Raw genomic sequence first — 19,330 nt, 5'->3', positions numbered from 1 at the left:
AATGTAGAGATCCCTCAAAGGAAAAGAAATTCGTGCACCTCTAGCGTTGGCTTAAAATTTTAAAGTATTAAATATGTTTAAGTATAAAACAAAGCATAAACTCCTTATGTTTACGTCTCTAATACAGCCACGAAACTGAAAGTTTACAATGAAAGGAAAACAAACCCAATATAGTCAAATTAACATTAGTTTAATGGGACAGATGATACTGTTTTGGTGAAATTGAATCACTGTTCATAGCACGAATACGGTACTGGCTGCCCTCACGCAGGCTCTCTCTGATTCGGGGCGCAGGTACAGAGGTTTGCTGCATGGCCGTGCCATTTCCCCATCCGTTTTCTCTATTTGAACCACCATGTCATTTGAACTTCCTTTGGCACAGATATATCATTTAGGTGTTAATTCTAACCTCTCTTCTTTTCTCATTTACCTATGACAATGAATGTACTTCTTGGCATCAACATGGGCTTGAACACAGATACTGTGAAATCTTGTGGCAGTACTTTGTTATAAGGTGACCGTCCAGATGATGATGATGATTGTAATATTACTAGCTAATATTTACAGGCTATCTTCTTTGTGATAAAGTATATCTAGATTAACTCATTTATTTCTTACATTAACCCCCTGAGAAAGAAGCAATTATTATCACTATCTTATTGATGGGGGAAACAGAGGCTCAAAGAAATCCAATAGCATTCTCAAATCCATGCTACTCATGAAGAATTAAAACCTATAAAGTCTGATGGCAGAACCTGAACACAATACTCATAATAATTTGTTTAGTGTATCATTAAAATGAACACAAACTTAAAATAAGTGTTGTGCAGAATCAACACACTCCAATGTTTGATATTCCCATATGCCCACAATTCATCATATGCTCAGCAATCATGCCTGTAGAGTTTTTTGAACCACTAAGGATAGGAGCAGTGATAGCTAGGTAAAATATGAAAGAATTCAGCTTCGTATCCACAATGAATGAGGTGCTTTACTGATAGAAATGTGTAACTTATTCTCAATAAACGTAATATAGTCAAAAGAGTTGGATAATACGTGTTCCATCTTCTCTCCTACTATACTGTCCAAACAATGTCTTCATTCAGAAGTTAATTGACTCTCCCAACACTCAGCTTCAGTGCAAGTGCAAGCTGAGCACCGAGCTCTCCCACGAGTCGGAGAACACCCACGACTGCATGGTTTAACCTGCAGAAGCCAAGTTCTCCTGAAATTAGAGTTTGAATTTTCCTTCCAGCTTATTGATTCAAGTTTGCCAAAATTCAGTATGTTCTCACTCAATTTGGGAAATATGCAGACTGCTTTATTTCTTCTGATTTGCCAAACTAAACAAAAGAATCTCTTAAAATATGACTTATTACTGGTATCCTTCCTTGTTCAGTTGACTGGTTCTGTTGGGAAAACATTTGGACACGAAAAGAGTACTGTATACCTTTAGTCCCAACCCCCAGCCCCCCACTCACCCCAACTACAGTGACATAGTACTGTAGATGTGCTCCAATCTCTTGTTATGCTTAAAAAAAAAAAAATAATAGCATGGGTAGCTGACTGGTTTCTGTTTCCCAAATAGCCAACTTAGGAATGAGAAAAAAGCTTGTACATTTCAGACCTGTAAGGAATAGCGATCATTTCCTTATAATACTGCAAAAGACGTTGATTTCTCTGATTTATAAGTCATCTGCTATCCTCCCAGCACATTGCACTGGCCATGGCTGGATCCAATGAAGTATAAGACAAGGGCTTTATCCTTAAGAATATTACAAGCTTTATGGCATATACTGGAGTCACACACATCAACAAAAATAGCTACATTCAGAGTTTGGCTAGTATGCCTTCCATCTTAAAAACAACTTGGTAGTGTAAATTTGAGTGTTACAACCCTCACGTAGATGAGGCTATTAGGGTACAGGAGGTGAAAGCTAAGGTCATACAACTAATTAGTGGCTGAGACAAATCTAGAAATCAGATTTCCTTGTTTGCAGTTTCTCCCACTAGACCCAATTGCTTCTTCAGACCAATGCAGAAACAGCATTCTAGAAGGTATTTAGATTTCTTTCTAAAGGTGATGTGGCTCCTTCACAAATCAAAAATATCAACAAAAAACCCAAACATCTGATTCGTAACCAGACCCTGGAGTATCACCCACTGCCTGAGTTGATGACTTCGTTACCAGCTGCTGAAACACTTCCATGTGAAGACGTGAAATTCCTGCAGGAAATGACTCTAGGCAGTTCTGAATAAGTAAGGAAATTAAATGACTAACTTCGATGTTTCCTGGTTTTTGTCTATCTTAATTAACAATTTATTTTGGTAAAGGAAAAACTGACCAAACTTCTACCACTCAACATGTAAAACTTCATATCTGTTTATAGTAAAAACATGATTCCCACGTCTGCTTTTATTTAGAGAAAAGAAAAATAAATTTTTGAATAATTTTCAGTAACCATATTTATTAGATGGTTCCTCTTAAAAAAAATAATCCGAACCCATTACAACATATGTGTGTGTGAAATATCAGTTTCCTCCTCAGAGACCCCAAAGGTGAAGATGCACTTGAGAAAAATGTGTTGATTATTAACAGGGCTAATATTTTTGTGGTAATGTTATTACTGAACATCTACAATAATTAGTTAGAGTTTGGGGTTGATAGAGGAATTGCAGTCAGAATACATTATTGATTTCTATATCAGATTAAATACAACATGGACCTAATTGAAAATTGTTACTACTTTTGATCCATGTTCTATGTGATTCTTATTTTGCCTTCATTCATTTATTCAACAATATTTACCGAACGTCTGCTGTGTGCCAGGTGCTCTGCTAGGTGCTGAAACTACAGGATAAATTAAGCAACGCTCTTGCTCCCACGGAGCTGAGGGCGACAGATGATTAACAAAAAGGCAGGGCAATATGTCAGGTAGCGGTAATTACTATGAAGCAAAACAGAGTGAGCTGAGAGTGAGGGAGCGATGGGGTAGGCGGAGAGTCGGAATCAGTCCCTTTGCAGAAATTTAATGACTAAAGACTTCATAATTCATGGTGGATAAGTATCGCTGTGGCATTCTCTCCTGTCCTGGACTCTACGAATGTTTAAGATAAACTTTTTTGAGTTCAAGGATAATGGGAAGCAACTTTAAGAAAGCTGATTTTTATATCGGTGTGACTTTTCTTCCCCCTTGCTTTCTTTACTAAATAACGTCTCTTAGGAATGAAGAGAATTAGGCAAAATTAAGATTCTCATCACAGGGCAAGTTAACTTTCCTACCAAGCAAACTTGTGTGCAAACTTCTATGGCCAGTGTAGAGGTACCAACTCTATTTTTACTGAATTTAAATAAAGGCAATTGTGTTTGCTGTGACCAGCATGGCTATTAACAACAGGGGTGGTACCTTTTGTTGAACAATATAACATGCCAAGTACAGAACTTCATGTATGTTTTTCCTTAGTCTCACAACAGCCCTGCATAAGGTATGATTGTTCCCATCTTATAGGTAAGGAAATTGGGACTCAGACATGTTAAATATGTTCCCTGAGTTTCCAGAACTAACAATGCCAGACATAGTTGGAGTATTATGTCACCTCTGCCTTCTGAAAGGAATGACGGAGATTATCTAATCTAACCCCTTATTTTACATACGAGCCAACAGACACAGCTCTTGTGACCTGCACAAGGTCACAGAGCCAGGGAGCTTGTGGCAGGGTTGGGACTAGCTCCAGTGGGAGCTCTTCCTATGACCTGTGCTGCCTCCCTATGAAAGATGTGAAAGCCAAACGCTATAACTCAGCACCTTTATAATAAATGTCCATGGACGTTTATTGGTCAACAGATCCCCATCTGGGAAAAAGGTGAATCTTGACCCCTCCCCCCATACCATACTTAGAAAAATCAATTCCAGGTGGATCAGAATTCTAAATATGAAAGGCAAAACAACAAGGCTTTTAGAAGAAAACATGGGAGAATATCTTCATAACCTTGGGGTTGGCAAAGAAGCGCTTACAAGAATGAAGGTTAAAAATGGGCAAATTGGGGCTTCCCTGGTCACACAGTGGTTAAGAATCTGTCTGCCAATGCAGGGGACATGGGTTCGAGCCCTGGTCAGGGAAGATGCCACATGCCACGGAGCAACTAAGCCCGTGCGTCACAACTACTGAGCCTGCGCTCTAGAGCTCGCAAGCCACAACTACTGAGCCCATGCACTGCATGTACTGAAGCCTGTGTGCTCTAGAGCCCATGCTCCGCAGCAAGAGAAGACACCGCAATAAGACTGCGCACAGCAAACGAAGAGTAGCCCCTGCTTGCCGCAACTAGAGAAAGTTTGCGTGCAGCAACGAAGACCCAACACAGCCAAAAATCATAAACAAAAATAAATAAATTTATATTTAAAAAACGGGCAAATTGCATTACATTAAAATTAAGGAATCCTGTTCACCAAGGGGTACCATTAAGAAAGTAAAAAGGGAAATCACAGAGTAAGAGAAGATACCTCCAATACATATACCTGACAAAGGGCTCATTGCCTGTGTGTGGGGGGGGTGTCTGTGTGTGTATTCCTAAGATAATGGCCAAAAGGCAGCTAATCCAATAGGCAAATGGATTAAAACGTTGAACACGTACTTCACAAAAGAGGATATACCACTAGCTAAATAACATATGAAAGGGTACACAGCCTCATTAGTTATTAGGAAAATGGAAATTAAATCCACAATTTTATATGATTATACATTCCCAAGAAGAATTAAAATGAAAAAATATATTAGGTTGAACTGTATGAAATTGCAATTTTTGCAGGTCAGAAATAGTCAAATATCAACAATTGCATATATTTTAATCTATGCCAAATATTGATGAGGATGTGGAACTTCAGATCTTCAGACATTAGGTGAAGTGTCAGTGGCACAACTCTTTAGACATCTGTTTAGCAGTGTGGCAGTTAGCTATTGATGTGTAACAAACTACACTGAAGCTTAGTGATTTAGAAAAACAATTATTTCTTATTTCATACAAATCTACGGGTCAAGTGAGCAGCTCTGCTGATGTGGGTTAAGCTCAGTTCCTCTCACCTGGGCTTGTTCACACACTTGTGGTCAGCTGGCAGGATGGCTGGGGGCTGGCTAGTAGGATGGCCTCATCCAGGATGACTCTGCTCTCCTCCCCATGTCTCTCACATCCTCCAACAGGCTAGCCTGGACATGTGACCACAAAGAAGCAAGAGAGAAAGCCAAAAACGGTAAGTACTTTTGTGAGTTGTATTTACATTGAGTTTTCTGCTGTCCCATTGTCCAAAGCAAGTCACGTGGCCAAGCCCAGCATCAGTGTGGGAGGGCAATATGATGGCATGAATACAGACAGGCATGAAAAATTTGGCCAGTATTTATTCAAGCTGGACAGACATGTAGATACCCAATGACTCAGCAATTTCTCTCTTAGGTATATACCCGACAGAAAGAGCTACATGTGTTCACGAAGAGACATATACAAAAATATTCATAGCAGCACTATTTATAATAGCCTCAAACTGAAAACAACTCAAATATCCATCTATGTAGAGAGGATAAGCAAACTGTACTATGTTCATGTGATGGAACATTATACAGCAGTGAGAACAAATGAATGTGACAACATGGAGATAGATGGATAGATAGATGATAGGTAGATAGATTGATTGATTTAAAATATGTAAGCAAACAAACACTAAAACAAATCTACGGCGTTAGCAGTCAGGCTGGTGGCTGCCCTCAAAGGACTGTAGTGACAGGAAGAGGCAGGAAGGAAGGGGCTTCTGTGATACGAGTCCTGCTCTATTTCTGATCTGGGTACTAGTTGCATGCTTGTGCTCCGTTTGCAAATGTTCATTAAGATGTACACAGGGGCTTTCCTGGTGGCGCTGTGGTTGAGAGTCCGCCTGCCGATGCAGGGGACACAGGTTCGTGCCCCGGTCCAGGAAGATCCCACATGCCGCGGAGCGGCTGGGCCCGTGAGCCATGGCCGCTGAGCCTGCGCGTCCGGAGCCTGTGCTCCGCAACGGGAGAGGCCACAACAGTGAGAGGCCTGCGTACCAAAAAAAAAAAAAAAAAAAAAAGATGTACACAGGTGTTGTGTATTGTGTAGTTAGTTTTCTCTGTGTGTGCTTACATTCCTGAAATTTACACAAAAATCAGAATTTTGTTTGTTTTTAAATTTGTCTTCTGTTGTCCTATAGAGAAACTCAGGTAATTTTAACTCCATGTATTGTTTCCTCTGGGAAGGCGGCTGCATTTCAAAATTAACAAGAAAATTAGTTGCAGCATCACTATGGCCAACACTTAGTTCAATTCAATTCAACGGAATAAACATTGATTGCGCAGCTCAAGCTCTGTGTCAGCACAATGGAAGCAGAAAGATGAAAGAGGCCTCCTTGGTGGCTTTGCAGACCTCAGTGTGCACCTGACTCCTCTGGGAAAATGGTAAGGTGTGCTGATTCCTGGGTTCCACCTCCAGAAATTCTGATTTTGTAGGTCTGGGGCAAAGCCTAGCATACAACTGTTAAAATTAAGCACCATGAGTGGAATTGATGCAACACATCCTTGGATTATATCTTTGGAAAAACTAGCAGGGACTAATTATCCAGTGGCAAAGAAATCTATGAATTAAAGAAAAACTAGAACAAGGTACAAAGTATTGATGTAATAGAGCAATTAATAATGTTATCAGATGGAGGAATTACAGTTTCTTGAAAGAAATGGGCTTGAGTTGAGTTTGACCTTGAAACTATAGGGCTTTCATAGGAAAGGTTATAGATTTGTTCAAGAAAAATATCCTGAGTGCCTACTGTGTGCCAGACACTGTTTTAGTACCGGGGCGACAGTGGTGAACAGCATAGACCCATATCTCTGCCCCACGGAGCTTATGCTGTAGTGAAAGCAGAGTCCTTCCGCAGGCAAAGGGCGGCGTCCACAAGGGAGTACCAAGAAATAAACCACGAAAGGCAGAAAGGAATGGAGTTGCAGAAGTTTTTTTGCATCTAGCAATATTTTTGTATTTTTTTTTGTTTGTTTGTTTGCGGTACGCAGGCCTCTCACTGCTATGGCCTCTCCCGTTGTGGAGCACAGGCTCCGGACATGCAGGCTCAACGGCCATGGCTCACGGGCCTAGCTGCTCAGCGGCATGTGGGATCCTCCCGGACCGGGGCACGAACCCGTGTCCCCTGCATCGGCAGGCGGACTCTGAACCACTGCGCCACCAGGGAAGCCCTATTTTTGTATTTTAAATGAGTATTGTTGCTTTCGTTCCTTGGGCTCTATAACCTGCAGCTTTCCAAACTGCTTCCTCGTCAACCTCTTCACTTTGTGAATACTCAGCCACACGAGCATTTTCAGCATCTCATTTTCTAATGTCTATTTCACCATCGAATATCCATATTTCAGGTGATAACCCCCATCCCCATCCTTCTGACTAGCTACTTCTCTAGACAATTCTTTGTTATGTGGAAGTTTGGAGGAAGCCTTTTGCTGATGTGAGTGATACTAGTTAATTAGAAGTCATCTGAAAAAGCCGCGAGCTTACAGTTCGTAAGCTAAACGTTAGTGAAACGTTCTTCAGGGTCATTTGCACAGATATTTTGTTAATAGTAGTAACTATGCACTTGATACTTTTCCAAAGTTTGATGGAGAAGAAAATCGTTCTTTATATTTAGTCTTCCATTCAGGTTTCTTTCTCTCCAAATGACAGGGAAATTTATTTCTCTTTTTCTCTTTTCTTTTAAGTGTTATTGCAGTAAGAACACTCAGCATCAGATATACCCTCTTATCAGATTTTGAAGTGTACAATATTGTTATCTACAGGCACAGTGTTATACAGCAGATCTCTAGAAATTATTTCTCTTTCATGACTGACATTTTATACCTGCTGATTAGCAGCTTCCCATCTCCCCTTCTCCACAGCCCCTGGTAACCATGATTCTATTCTTTGCTTCAATGAGTTTGACTATTTTAAATACTTCATCTGAGTGGAATCATGCAGTATGTGTCCTCTGTGACTGACTTATTTCACTTAATAGTGTTATCAAAGTTCATGCATGTTGTCATATATTCTAGGAGTTCCTTCTTTTTTAAAGCTAAGTAAAATCCCATGGTGTGTATATACCACATTTTCTTTATCTATCCACTGATGGCCAGTTACGTTGTTTCCACATCTTAGCTACCATGAATAGTGCTACAATGAACATGGGAAGATTAATATCTCTTTGAGATTCTGATTTCAATTCTTTGGATAAACACCCAGAAGTGGGATTGCTGGATCATATGGTAGTTTCATTTTTAATTTTTTGAGGAACCTCCATATTATTTTCCATACAGACTACACCATTTAAAATTTCTGCCAACAGTGTTCAAGGGTTTCAGTTTCTTCAAGTCTTTGCCAATACTTGTCTTTTGTTTTTGTTTGTTTGTTTGTTTTTTGCTTTTTGTCTTTGTTTTTGATAATAGCCATCCTGACAAGTGTAAGGTGATATCTCATTGTGGAGGGGTATCTAAGTCAATAAGGATAAGTTTTCTTAAGCAAGAAAGTAATTCCTACTTATGAATCTATTGTACTAACATTTTAACATTTTTATAAATATGAAGTGGAAAGTCAAGAGAGTTAAAGGGACTCTGCAGTCTGTCTGACTAAAATCTGAATTGCTGCTCTGTCCTCTACTAGCTGTGTGATCTTGGGAATGTCATTTAACCTCTCGCTGACTCAGTTTCCTTTTCTGTAAAATGGGGCTGTAAACAATCTTGTAAGGGTAACTACTCATTTTGAAAATTGCTTAATAAAGGGAAAGAATAAAGCATTTATCTTATTTTACTCTTAGGGTATTTCAGGGTAGGCAAATAGCTGATGAGGGAAAGTTATTTTTTATATTATAGCTAATAAAGGTGGAAGAAATGACAGAATTAGCAAATCACCATTTGTTACCCTGGTGAAATTACGGCTCCAGGCAACAAACCTCAGTGGCCCCCAAACTATCAGGTAAGATGTTGACGGGAATTTTATAATTGATGGATCAGACTGACACCCCCTCAACCCACTGGCCAATCTTAGTAGCCCCCAGCGTGGGGCAAGCACCCCTGAGAGGATGAAAGTACAGGACTGCACGCTTTAGCATTTGGCACTGCCTGCCAAAAGTTAAACCTGATGTGAATCAGTCCCCTACCAAGCAGGTTTTAAAAATGTGGAGGACAGAGGAACATGTTAAATGACACCAGGGGTTACAATTAGCCAAGTACCTAATTAAGGAAGACGTCTAGGAAAGATTACTCAGTTTCTACCACAAATAAACAGCATTAAAAATAGACAAAGGGAGCCGTCAACCACATGCAATATGTGGGCATTTTTATGATCCGATTCAGACTATTCCGTCATAAAAAGACATTTTTTGAGACAACTAGGGAAAATTGAAGACTGACTGAGAACGAGATGATACTGAAGAGTTATTGGTAATTCTGTTAGGTGTGGTAATGATATTGAACTTTAATTTTTAAAAAGTCCTCACCCATTAGAGAATTTTGAGGTGAAATAACGTGCTGTCTGGAAGTTGTTTTGAAAAAACTCCAGCAAAAACTTTGTGTGTGTGTGTGTGTGTGTCTGTCTGTCTCTATCTGTGTGTGTTGGAGGACACAGAAAGGTGAAAGAGAAGGACAGAACATTGATAATTTTTAGAGCAGGGTGATGATAAGAGGGGATTCAACATACTAATCTATTTTGTGTGTTTGAAAATTTCCACAATAAAAAACATGTTTTTATGCCAAAGCAAACAGATATTACAAATCAAATCTGTACGTAAAATTTCCGTAAAGTTTCAAAACAAAACAAAACACTTCAAACAAAGTTTCAAGCTTTCAGTGGTTTCTTCTCACACCCCAGACAACCGGGGGTGCACAGTGGTGGTTGTCTACTGCCATTGGGGGTGGTTGGAAGGTCTGAGAAGCCCTAAAAGCATCAATGGGAACTTTACAATCTATGGGTCAAGCTCGGAAAAGCAGATGAACTAACGAAGTGTTTTTTTGCGGTACGCGGGCCTCTCACTGCTGTGGCCTCTCCCGTTGCGGAGCACAGGCTCCGGACGCGCAGGCTCAGCAGCCATGGCTCATGGGCCCAGCCGCTCTGCGGCATGTGGGATCTTCCCAGACCGGGGCACGAACCCATGCCCCCTGCATCGGCAGGCGGACTCTCAACCACTCCGCCACCAGGGAAGCCCTAATGTACTCTTTTTCAAACCACTCCTCATGACCTTTATTGAGACACAAAGTAAATTTAGTGGGTCCATCACTTTAAAAAAAGAAACAGAATAATTGTCTGGCTGCATCTCCTATAATAGTAAGTTACTCGTATCAGTTCTTCACCACTGATGGTGCTTCTTAGTTTTTTTTTTTTCCATTAAAATACATTTGGCATATACCATTATGTAAATTTAATGTATACAACATGTTAATTTGATACTTTTATATATTGTAATATGAGTGCCACTGTAGTGATAATTAGCACCTGTCTCATGTTACATAATTGTCATTTCTTTTTAGTGGTTGGAATAATTGTTCTAGTCTCAGCAAGTTTGCTGATTGTACGACGATATTGCCTGTACTCACCATGCTGCAGATTAGATCTCTAGGGCTTATTTACTACAGGTTGCAAGTTCGTTCCCTTAAACAACATCTGTCCTATCCTCCCACCTCCATCCCCTGGTACCACCATTGACTCTCTGGTTTTTACAAGTTTGGCTTTTTTAGATTCCACATATGAGTGAGATCATGCAGTATTTGTCTTTCTCCGTCTGACTCCTCTCACTTAGCATAATGTCCTCAAGGTCCGTTCATGTTGTTGAAAATGGCAAGACGTCCTTCTGAATGTGCTTGTGAATTGGCAGAAGATCTGGTGAAAAGGCAGATTTTGCCTCAGCGGGTCTGGGTAAGCCTGAGGTTCTGCGTGTCCGATGAGCTCCCAGGAGACATGGTGCTGCTGGTCTGAACCATACTTTGATGAGCAAGTGCTTATAGCTCACACACGTGATCTCATTCATAGTCTCCCTCTCTCTCTCTCTCTCTCTCTCAGATTAAATTTAGGGTGTGATGAAACAGAGGATTCCCAAATCAAAGGGAGATCTATCTTCCTTCATCGATTATTTCCGTAGATCACTTGCTCCCTTATCAGCTCCAAATAAAGCCTTATTAAAAGTTGTGACGGATACCCAATCAGCATGTGCAGGACAGCTGGCTGCACCGTAAGGAGGCTGAGAAGAACTGTTGTTGGGGTGGTTTACGTGGGAATGAAGGTGAACCCGAACGAGAAAAGTGAGCGCCCGTGGAGCAGTGCTCATGGGAGGCTGGAGCTCCTGGCGGTTTGTGGTGCTGTGTGTCGGATGGAAGCCTGGGCTGTGGAGTGTGGGCCACGCCAAACCCTGCGCACGAAGGTGAAAAGACATAGCCCCTGCCCTCAGGGAGCTCACAGTCTGGGGGTGGACCACACAGTCCTGCCAACGTTACAACAATGGCAGGAGTTACAGATACAAGTGGGCGGGAGGGAGCAAAGAAAGAAAACTAGTTCTGCCTGGGAAGTTCAGGAAGGTGTCGCTGACCATGGAGCTGAAGCGTTGAGGTTGAATAGAAGTTTGTTAGAGAGAGAAACAGGTAAGGGGCAGTCCAGGCAGCAACCTGCATGTGCTTCGCTAGGTGTGACTATGTCACAGGTGTGACTGTGTCTAATCTGCAGTTTTCTAGGCCACAACCTGAAGACAGTTGCCCTGGGGCTTGGGTAGTTCAGCCAGCTGGCATGTCAGAGGCCAATGATATCCCCCCTTTAAGACCTAACACCTGCCGTTCTGGCAGCTGTCACTACACGGTGACTGGTGAGCCAGCCTTCAGGACTACGTGGCATCTGTTTCCTTCCTACCTTTTCCAAAATGCCCCCGCAGCCCCTCCACCCTGCCCTGTCTCCCTGTGCAGATCTCAATTTCTAGGGCCGAGGCCGTCTGAAGCGTCTTCCTTTTTCTCTCCCTCAAAAAACCACCCGTTTTCTCCCTGGGAGTGTCTTTCTTTGTGCTGCAGCAGAGGAATCTTCAAGGCTGCCTGACCACCTGAGCCCTCCGCGCCCCCTGCCCCTCCAGCACCCCTCTCTGCCTCGCACAGACCCTCCCCTACCTGCAGACACCTCCACGCTGCTGGAGCGAAGGCCCTAAACCCGATTATTTTCTCAGGCTCCCAGAGGACGTGGGCGGGGCCTTGCTAGCGATGAGTCCCCCATCCCCGCACCGCTCCCCTCACGCCAGATCAACGTCTGCACTATGCCAATGACGGGAGGAAGCCGGGAACCCGCCACAGCCCCCGCCCTCTCTTCACCTCTAAACCCACCTCCCCTGTTTCCTCATCTCACCCTCTGGCCTCCCCTGGACCCCGACTCCCCTCTGCGGTTGCTCTCAGTCCAGATCAGGCCAGACCATACTTCTTCCCCCCACACAGCTAAGACCAGTCAGAAACCTCTAAACAAGACAGGACGAAGATCTGGGGTAAACAGACTGAAGGAAGCACCTGAAGCCAAATGATCTGCCCCACTCTGCAGGACCTCCTCATAGATTTTAGCTTGAGGACGCCTCTCTGCTAGTTCTGTGTGCAGAGGGTATTTTCCTCTCTCTAGAAGTTTCTTCAGGCCCTTCTTAAACTCCTGTTAGAGTCCAGACTCAAGGAAGTGAGACCCACAGAGGCCTAGGAGTTCTCTCTCCCGCCTGCCTTCTTATCTTCAATGTCCTCCCTGGACAACCGGCTTTCCTGACACTGCAACATCCATCCCATTCATGAGGCATGGGGAGGGCCCTGACCCATGGCCAGAAAAGGCCAAGCCCTTCCCAATACAAGGCAACAAAGCCAACCTCTGTAAGAGACGCGGGCATAGCAACACAGGTGTCGTTTCGTTACAGAATCACCATTGAAGACTACCGACCACTTACTCACCCGATTTACTGGTCTCCTTGGTTTTCCTTGTCCGGCTCACTGAAACATTGGACACCACCGCTCCCACTGACATTCTTTCGTCTCTCAGCATCTGTGATGCTGTTCTCTTCTGGTTTTCCTCTAACTCTCAGACTACATTCTGTTCTTGCCCCCTGTACTTCCTCCTCTTACCCACCAGCATTGCCCATGGTTGTGTCCTTGGCTCTCCTTTCTTTATCCTTCCGGCTGCTCTCAGCCGAGTAGGTGTTCGTCCCCAGGATGCCCTAAATGACGCCGGGACACTAGAAGCAGTGACTCCTCTCTGCACACGCGGCTCCTCCTCCCAGCACGTCGTCCCCCTGTGGGGGGGTCACCCCTCAGACACCTCAGACACCACCTTAAAACACGGATCCTGTCTCGGTCCACCTCTCTCCACCCTAATGTCACTCCTTCTTTTAAATCCACAATGCATTTTCAATGCTTTGTTTGAACAGCTCATATGTTCCAAGGCCTTATATGCTCACAGCACATCTATTAACTAGCTATTATTATCCCCACCCTACAGTGGAGACCAGGCCTCCCTGAGACCCAGCCACCTACCGAGGGTCACATGATTTGTATGTGATGGGCCTGGGACTCTGCATATAGGGCAGCCACACGGCTTAGTTTGTGCCTTCTTGGGGGCGCCTGTCTGAGAGCACCTTCTGCTATAGTTATTTTTGTAATTATTTAATTCCTGTGTATGCAAGGCCTTGAAGAGCTTTTTAATGTTTCCTTTCAGCTCCTGGCACCAAGCTTATAATTTGGAACTTTGGAGAGAGTCTCGATTTCAAATATTTTATCTCACTGTACAAATAAGGACTCTTGACCCAATTGGGGGCTTATAAAGTGTGGTCAGTGTCTACAAATGCCTTGAACATTGCAGGAAATCAAGAAATATCTGTAAAGCTGAATGAAGAATGTGAATAAACAAGCCAGGCTTATCTTCAGATTTGAGAGAGAGGGTAAATGATCCCAATCTAAATATGATGCTTTATTAAAACAACAACATCAACTGCAAGGGGTCACTAATTACTAGCACCTGTATGTTTTGAAGGCCTGATGCAACACAGAAGAAAGAAGAACAGCTTTCTGCATCATTTCACTTCCAACATCAGAAAAGACAGGGAAAAGCTGACCATGGTCTAACTTCCTCTGTGTCTGTGACTTTGTTCTTACCATAAAATTATTGTTCCCATATAACTTCCCCTCTGTTTAACTCTCATCCTTTAATTTCAGGGTGAGTATATCTGCTAACTTGTAACAAATGCTAGTTATTTTCTATTCACCGCTCTAAGATGCTCCTTTAAAACTGCTTCTTGGGGCTTCCCTGGTGGCGCAGTGGTTGAGAGTCCGCCTGCCGATGCAGGGGACACGGGCTCGTGCCCCAGTCCGGGAAGATCCCACGTGCCGCGGAGTGGCTGGGCCCGTGAGTCATGGCTGCTGAGCTTGCACATCCGGAGCCTGTGCTCCGCAACGGGAGAGGCCACAGCAGTGAGAGGCCCGCGTACCGCAAAGGAAAACAAAAACAAAAACAAAAACTGCTTCTTATGGGAAGTACGCCTTTTTCTAAACATTTCTAGAAATTGAAACTTAGAGGTATGAACTTATTTCTTCCTTCAATTTTACCACTGATTACCTTTTATACACCTTCTTTCTGGACAGCATACAGACAAGCTGTGTTCTCATTAGTAGCATTTCTCAAATCACATGCTTGGATGATGAAGGGTTAATCTCATCAGTAGAATGTGAATTCTTAGTCATTGGAGACAGACAGGGTGTGCTGTCTTTATCATGACCTTTTCTCCTAGACCTTGGGCCTAGTTCATTTCAGAGTTCAGAGTTCAACTTCTGCCATTAAATCTCAACAGGGAGTTGCTATCTTCAAATGCCAAAATGCAAGAGGCTGTTGGTGTGGAAGGATCCTTGTCATCTATTTGTAAATAATTGCAGTGTTTTCTTCTAACCCTTCCTCTCTACTGGCCTTTTAAATTGTAGCATCCTCTATTTCCCCCTTTGAAAGGAGATCAGTTTTTGTCCTAATAGACAAATGGGAGAACAGTTCTCAGAAGGTCTGACAACGCAGCAATAGATAAATTAAATTGCCCTACATGTTGTCATTCAGCAAAGCCGTTTACAGACAGAGATATTCTGAAGCCATTAAAAAATACTATTCATCTCGAACTTGCCATCTGCCTTCAGTTTCTGGATCTGTCCATCGTGTTAGCTAAGAGATTAGTCTCAGCAGCCAATTTCCCTCTCGTTCTCCCGTGACACTGTGGGAGCCTCTTATGGGAAGAAGGCAATTTATTTTAGCTGAAGGACCACATGGCTAACTATACACAGCAATTATACAAAGCGAATGTATCAACTTCTGCCACAGGAGGCAGGAGTTCCCTTTCTGGTCATTAATAATGAGCACGCTTCAGTAAGTAGGAAAATATTTACCAAATAAAATGGCCTATTATAGATGATGCCCCAGGCCACAGAGAACCCGCGTGGCCATTGAGGAAAGAGTGGAGCCGACCAGAAGATGCAGCCCGGTTACTGTGCTGGGTCGTCCTGGAAGCATCTCGGAACCGGCAGAAGGCGTGACCTGTTGACTCTCTGCGCAGAAATGTCTAATCCGAAAAAAGAAGTGGCCTGGTCTTTTCTATATTGCAATTCCACTGCTTCCTTTCCTGGCAGCTGCATAATTGGGAATGCCGCGAAATCAAAACTAGGAGGAAGGAAATTAGAGCCGGGAAGTGTCAAGTTGATCTACTGCAGCGCTGGGGGGCGGGAGTGCCGGGCAAATCCAACTTTCTCCCCGAGCCCCTGAGCCCCGCTTCACCCGCCATTGAAAACTCTCGCTTCGCACACTCCTGAAGCTCTCCGGAGACTCCTGTTTGCTTAGACTGTGACTTGGCCTACGTTCACTCAGTCCAAGGACTCTTTTGCAGCCGTTTTAATGAACAAAATCCCTGAAAAGGTGCTGACATTTTAATGCCTCCGATTGATACGTTACATTGAGACAACAAGCTTTGTACCGCATTCAAAGCCCTTTTGCAAATCCAAATGCTCCGAGGTCTCAGCCACCTCGCTCGCACATGGGGTGTAATTTAAAGAGACGGGGAACACGTGCACTTACACGATGTTTTCAGTATTGAAGACAGCTGGCCACTGCCTAATTAATTTTCAGCACCCTTATGAGGTAGGTGCGTATTGCCCTCGCTTCACAGATGGGTGACTTCAGGCAGTGGAATGAGAAAACCCAAAGCCTCAGGGCAGAGATTGTGCCTTTGATGAACTCTGCAAAGGGTGGAATGGTGACACAGTAATGATGAAATAAATAAATAAATAAAAAGCCATTAATAATAGTGTGATGAAACCTGCGGCTTCTCAGCCGGTTCAACATGTAACTTCGCTCTGGTGCTTTACCAAACTCCGTTAAAATTTGGTCTACTTGATCACAGTTTTGTGAAATGAATGCATGCACGCCCCCCTTCCAATAAACCACAAAGGATGGGATGACGAGAAACAAGTTGGCAACTGTACACTGTTTTTGGACTTCAAAGCACTTTAGAAACTTTCAAAATGTTATTAAGTTTTAAAAAATGTAGCCACGACACACATATTCATTGAGAGGCAATTGCGTGCCAAGTACTGAGCAGGGTGCTTACTGTCTTTGCTCCTGGACTTGTTGTCCAATAGGAAATAAAAAGACGGAGGCGATCACCATTCAGCGTGATGGATGCAAATCAGGGAGGCAGACAGTGTGTCATGGGAGTGGACTCACATAAGGGGCCCCCAATCCAGTTCTGGGGAGTAGGAAAGGCTTCCCAGAGAAATCGTATCAAACCATATCTAAACTGATAGCTTAAGGACCAGCAGAAGTCAAGCAGGGGAGGGGATGGGACTTAGTCACAGCTTATTGGGCATAGTGTCTGCTGTTTTAAAACTGCAGAGGAGAGAATGAACATGGAATGTTGGTAAGACCAAGCAGCTCAGTTGGGTTCAACCAAGTATGTCCTGGAAACAGCCACCCTCTCCTCCTTCTACTCCTTTAGAAGTCAGTTCTCCTTCTAAAGATGGTGCAAGCAAGTGATTCGGGAAATGCTACTGTTGGAGACTTCTCCATGTGCTGTCGGGAAAGAAGGCACATAAAAGGCAATCGCTGTTAAAATTGAGGGAAGAAATACGTTTATACCTTTAATTTTCAATTTCTAGAAATGTCTAGAAAAAGGCATACTTCCCAGCAGAGGCAGGTTAGAGGAACATCCTAGAGGGGTGAAGAGTTCCCTTGGAAGTCATGGGAAATTTAACTGATCATAAAGAGAGGAGGGGAAAAGAAAAAGGAAGAAAGGAAGGAAGGAAGGGAAGAAGGAAAGAAAGAAAGAAAAAGAATTGGCAACTCAGTTCATATGTAATGAGAATAATTAACTTGTAAGAGAATTTGAGAAAAAGATTTCTGAAAGAAGCAAATAAAAATTGACGCTAACATGGATTTTCATACTTGTTCATTATTCATTACTTTAACTGTGTTTTTAGTTTATAAGGTTGTAGTTCATGGAAAAAACTTAGCTGTCATTCAACAAAAGCAAGTATCTTTCTCTTAGTAACACACAAGCAACATCAGACACAAGGAATTGAAAGTGGCAATTTTTATTTTCATTTGGGCAACTTTTGGGGAGAGATGGCAAAGTAGATACAACAAAATTATGATATCCTCTCAATCATGAACCTAATGAAATGGGATGAACAATAAATAAATAAAACCGATGTATGATATAAGAGCAGTGCTCTGACACTGGAAAGTGTCTCAAAATGGAAGACTCAGAAAATTGATGCCTGGCCCAATATAAAACTCCTCCAGGGCTTCCCTGGTGGCGCAGTGGTTGAGAGTCTGCCTGCCGATGCAGGGGACATGGGTTCGTGCCCTGGTCCGGGAAGATCCCACATGCTGTGGAGAGGCTGGGCCCGTGAGCCATGGCCACTGAGCCTGCGCGTCTGGAGCTTGTGCTCTGCAGCGGGAGAGGCCACAACAGTGAGAGGCCCGCGTACCAAAAAAAACAAAAACAAAAAAACCCAAAAACTCCTCCAGAGAGATTTCTGTGGAGATGAGGCACAGACAAAATTCAGAGAATCTCATTAATCTTGCCCACCCCCATCCTCCTTCCATTTTGGGAGTGGGACATGCCACTGGGGGTGAAGATGAAGCATGCCTTTCCCGAGGAGTTCTTCCCTGACATCCTGGATAAATCATACCCGACACTGAAGAAAAAACCATGTCTCACTGCTTTCTCTTTCACTGACTGGAAGGAAAGCAGGGGAAATTCTGTGGAAAAATCTCCAAAAGTTAAAATTTTGCAACCACAAGTAAGGCTTTCAGCAAAACAGGAAGAGAAAAGAAACAAAACAAAAGCCACTGAAGATGGTGATGGTCCAAGGGAATGCATAGGAAGCCCTCAGGGTGGAATAAGGGCCCATCATTTCAAAATCCCTTACTTTTATTTTACTCCACTCAAGCTGAGTGCATCCACAGCTGGCGAGAGGCAGGTGAGCCAGGAGAATTTTTTTAAACTAGGGAAGATTGTCTCCAACAGAAGAAATGGCTGGTGGTACAGCTTGAACTGGGGGAATAATTCAAAATTTGAGGGCCCCTCTCTAGGCGGAACTCTTAACACAATTCCAGAGAAGAGAGCTGAACCAGAGATCAAATTCACCAACCACAATTAAACACGATCCTAGATTCATTCCTTTTCCTTGCCCCAGAAAAGCAGAAGGTGGAAGACAAGCTATCAGAACACACACAGAGGTAAGAGATGGGGAAGGTGTCAGGGAAAATCCATATACAATATATACATACATATGTAATATATATACAATACACATGTGTATTATATCTACACATACATATATATACAATACATATATGCGTGTATGTATATATATATGTAATACATGTATAATACATTTTATTTGAGCGAGTAAAAGATCTGGATAGAGCTCTAACCATCAAACAAGGGTAAGATAAAAAGAAATGGCATCACAGCTATGCAATGACTACAGCAAAAAAGGGAAGGAATTAGCAAAGCTTTGAAAGGCAAATGGAGAAATCATTCTTGAGGAAGACAATAGAGGGAACAGGAATACTTTCTGTTACTAATGTTTTATACTCTCAAAGTACTGAAAGAGGACAGGAAATCTATAAAACAAGAGATCTAAGTTAGATCTGGATCTTTCTTGACTTAGAGCGGAACATTCTTTTTAACAGTTACATGGGATGTCACCTTCCCATCAATGCTTATTTATGCAGTTCCCACATTTTTTGTTATTAAAAGATAGCATGCTG

At 42.8% G+C, this 19,330-nt stretch overlaps 1 long non-coding RNA gene across 6 annotated transcripts in view; it reads right to left on the bottom strand.

Moving 5' to 3' along the window:
• LOC137203415 (uncharacterized) overlaps window positions 1-19,330 on the bottom strand; it is a 685,692-nt gene that overhangs the window by 60,731 nt on the left and 605,631 nt on the right. For all 6 annotated transcript variants that reach the window (XR_010933093.1, XR_010933088.1, XR_010933087.1 and 3 more), the window contains one exon: window positions 5,080-5,202. This is a non-coding gene — a long non-coding RNA (uncharacterized lncRNA). The remainder of the gene's footprint in view (window positions 1-5,079; window positions 5,203-19,330) is intronic.

This window comes from Pseudorca crassidens, chromosome 12 (genome assembly GCF_039906515.1).
Source record: "Pseudorca crassidens isolate mPseCra1 chromosome 12, mPseCra1.hap1, whole genome shotgun sequence".
NCBI classification, from domain to species: domain Eukaryota; kingdom Metazoa; phylum Chordata; class Mammalia; order Artiodactyla; family Delphinidae; genus Pseudorca; species Pseudorca crassidens.
Note: the sequence above shows the minus strand (reverse complement) of the source record. Positions and strands in the feature narration are given on the sequence as shown.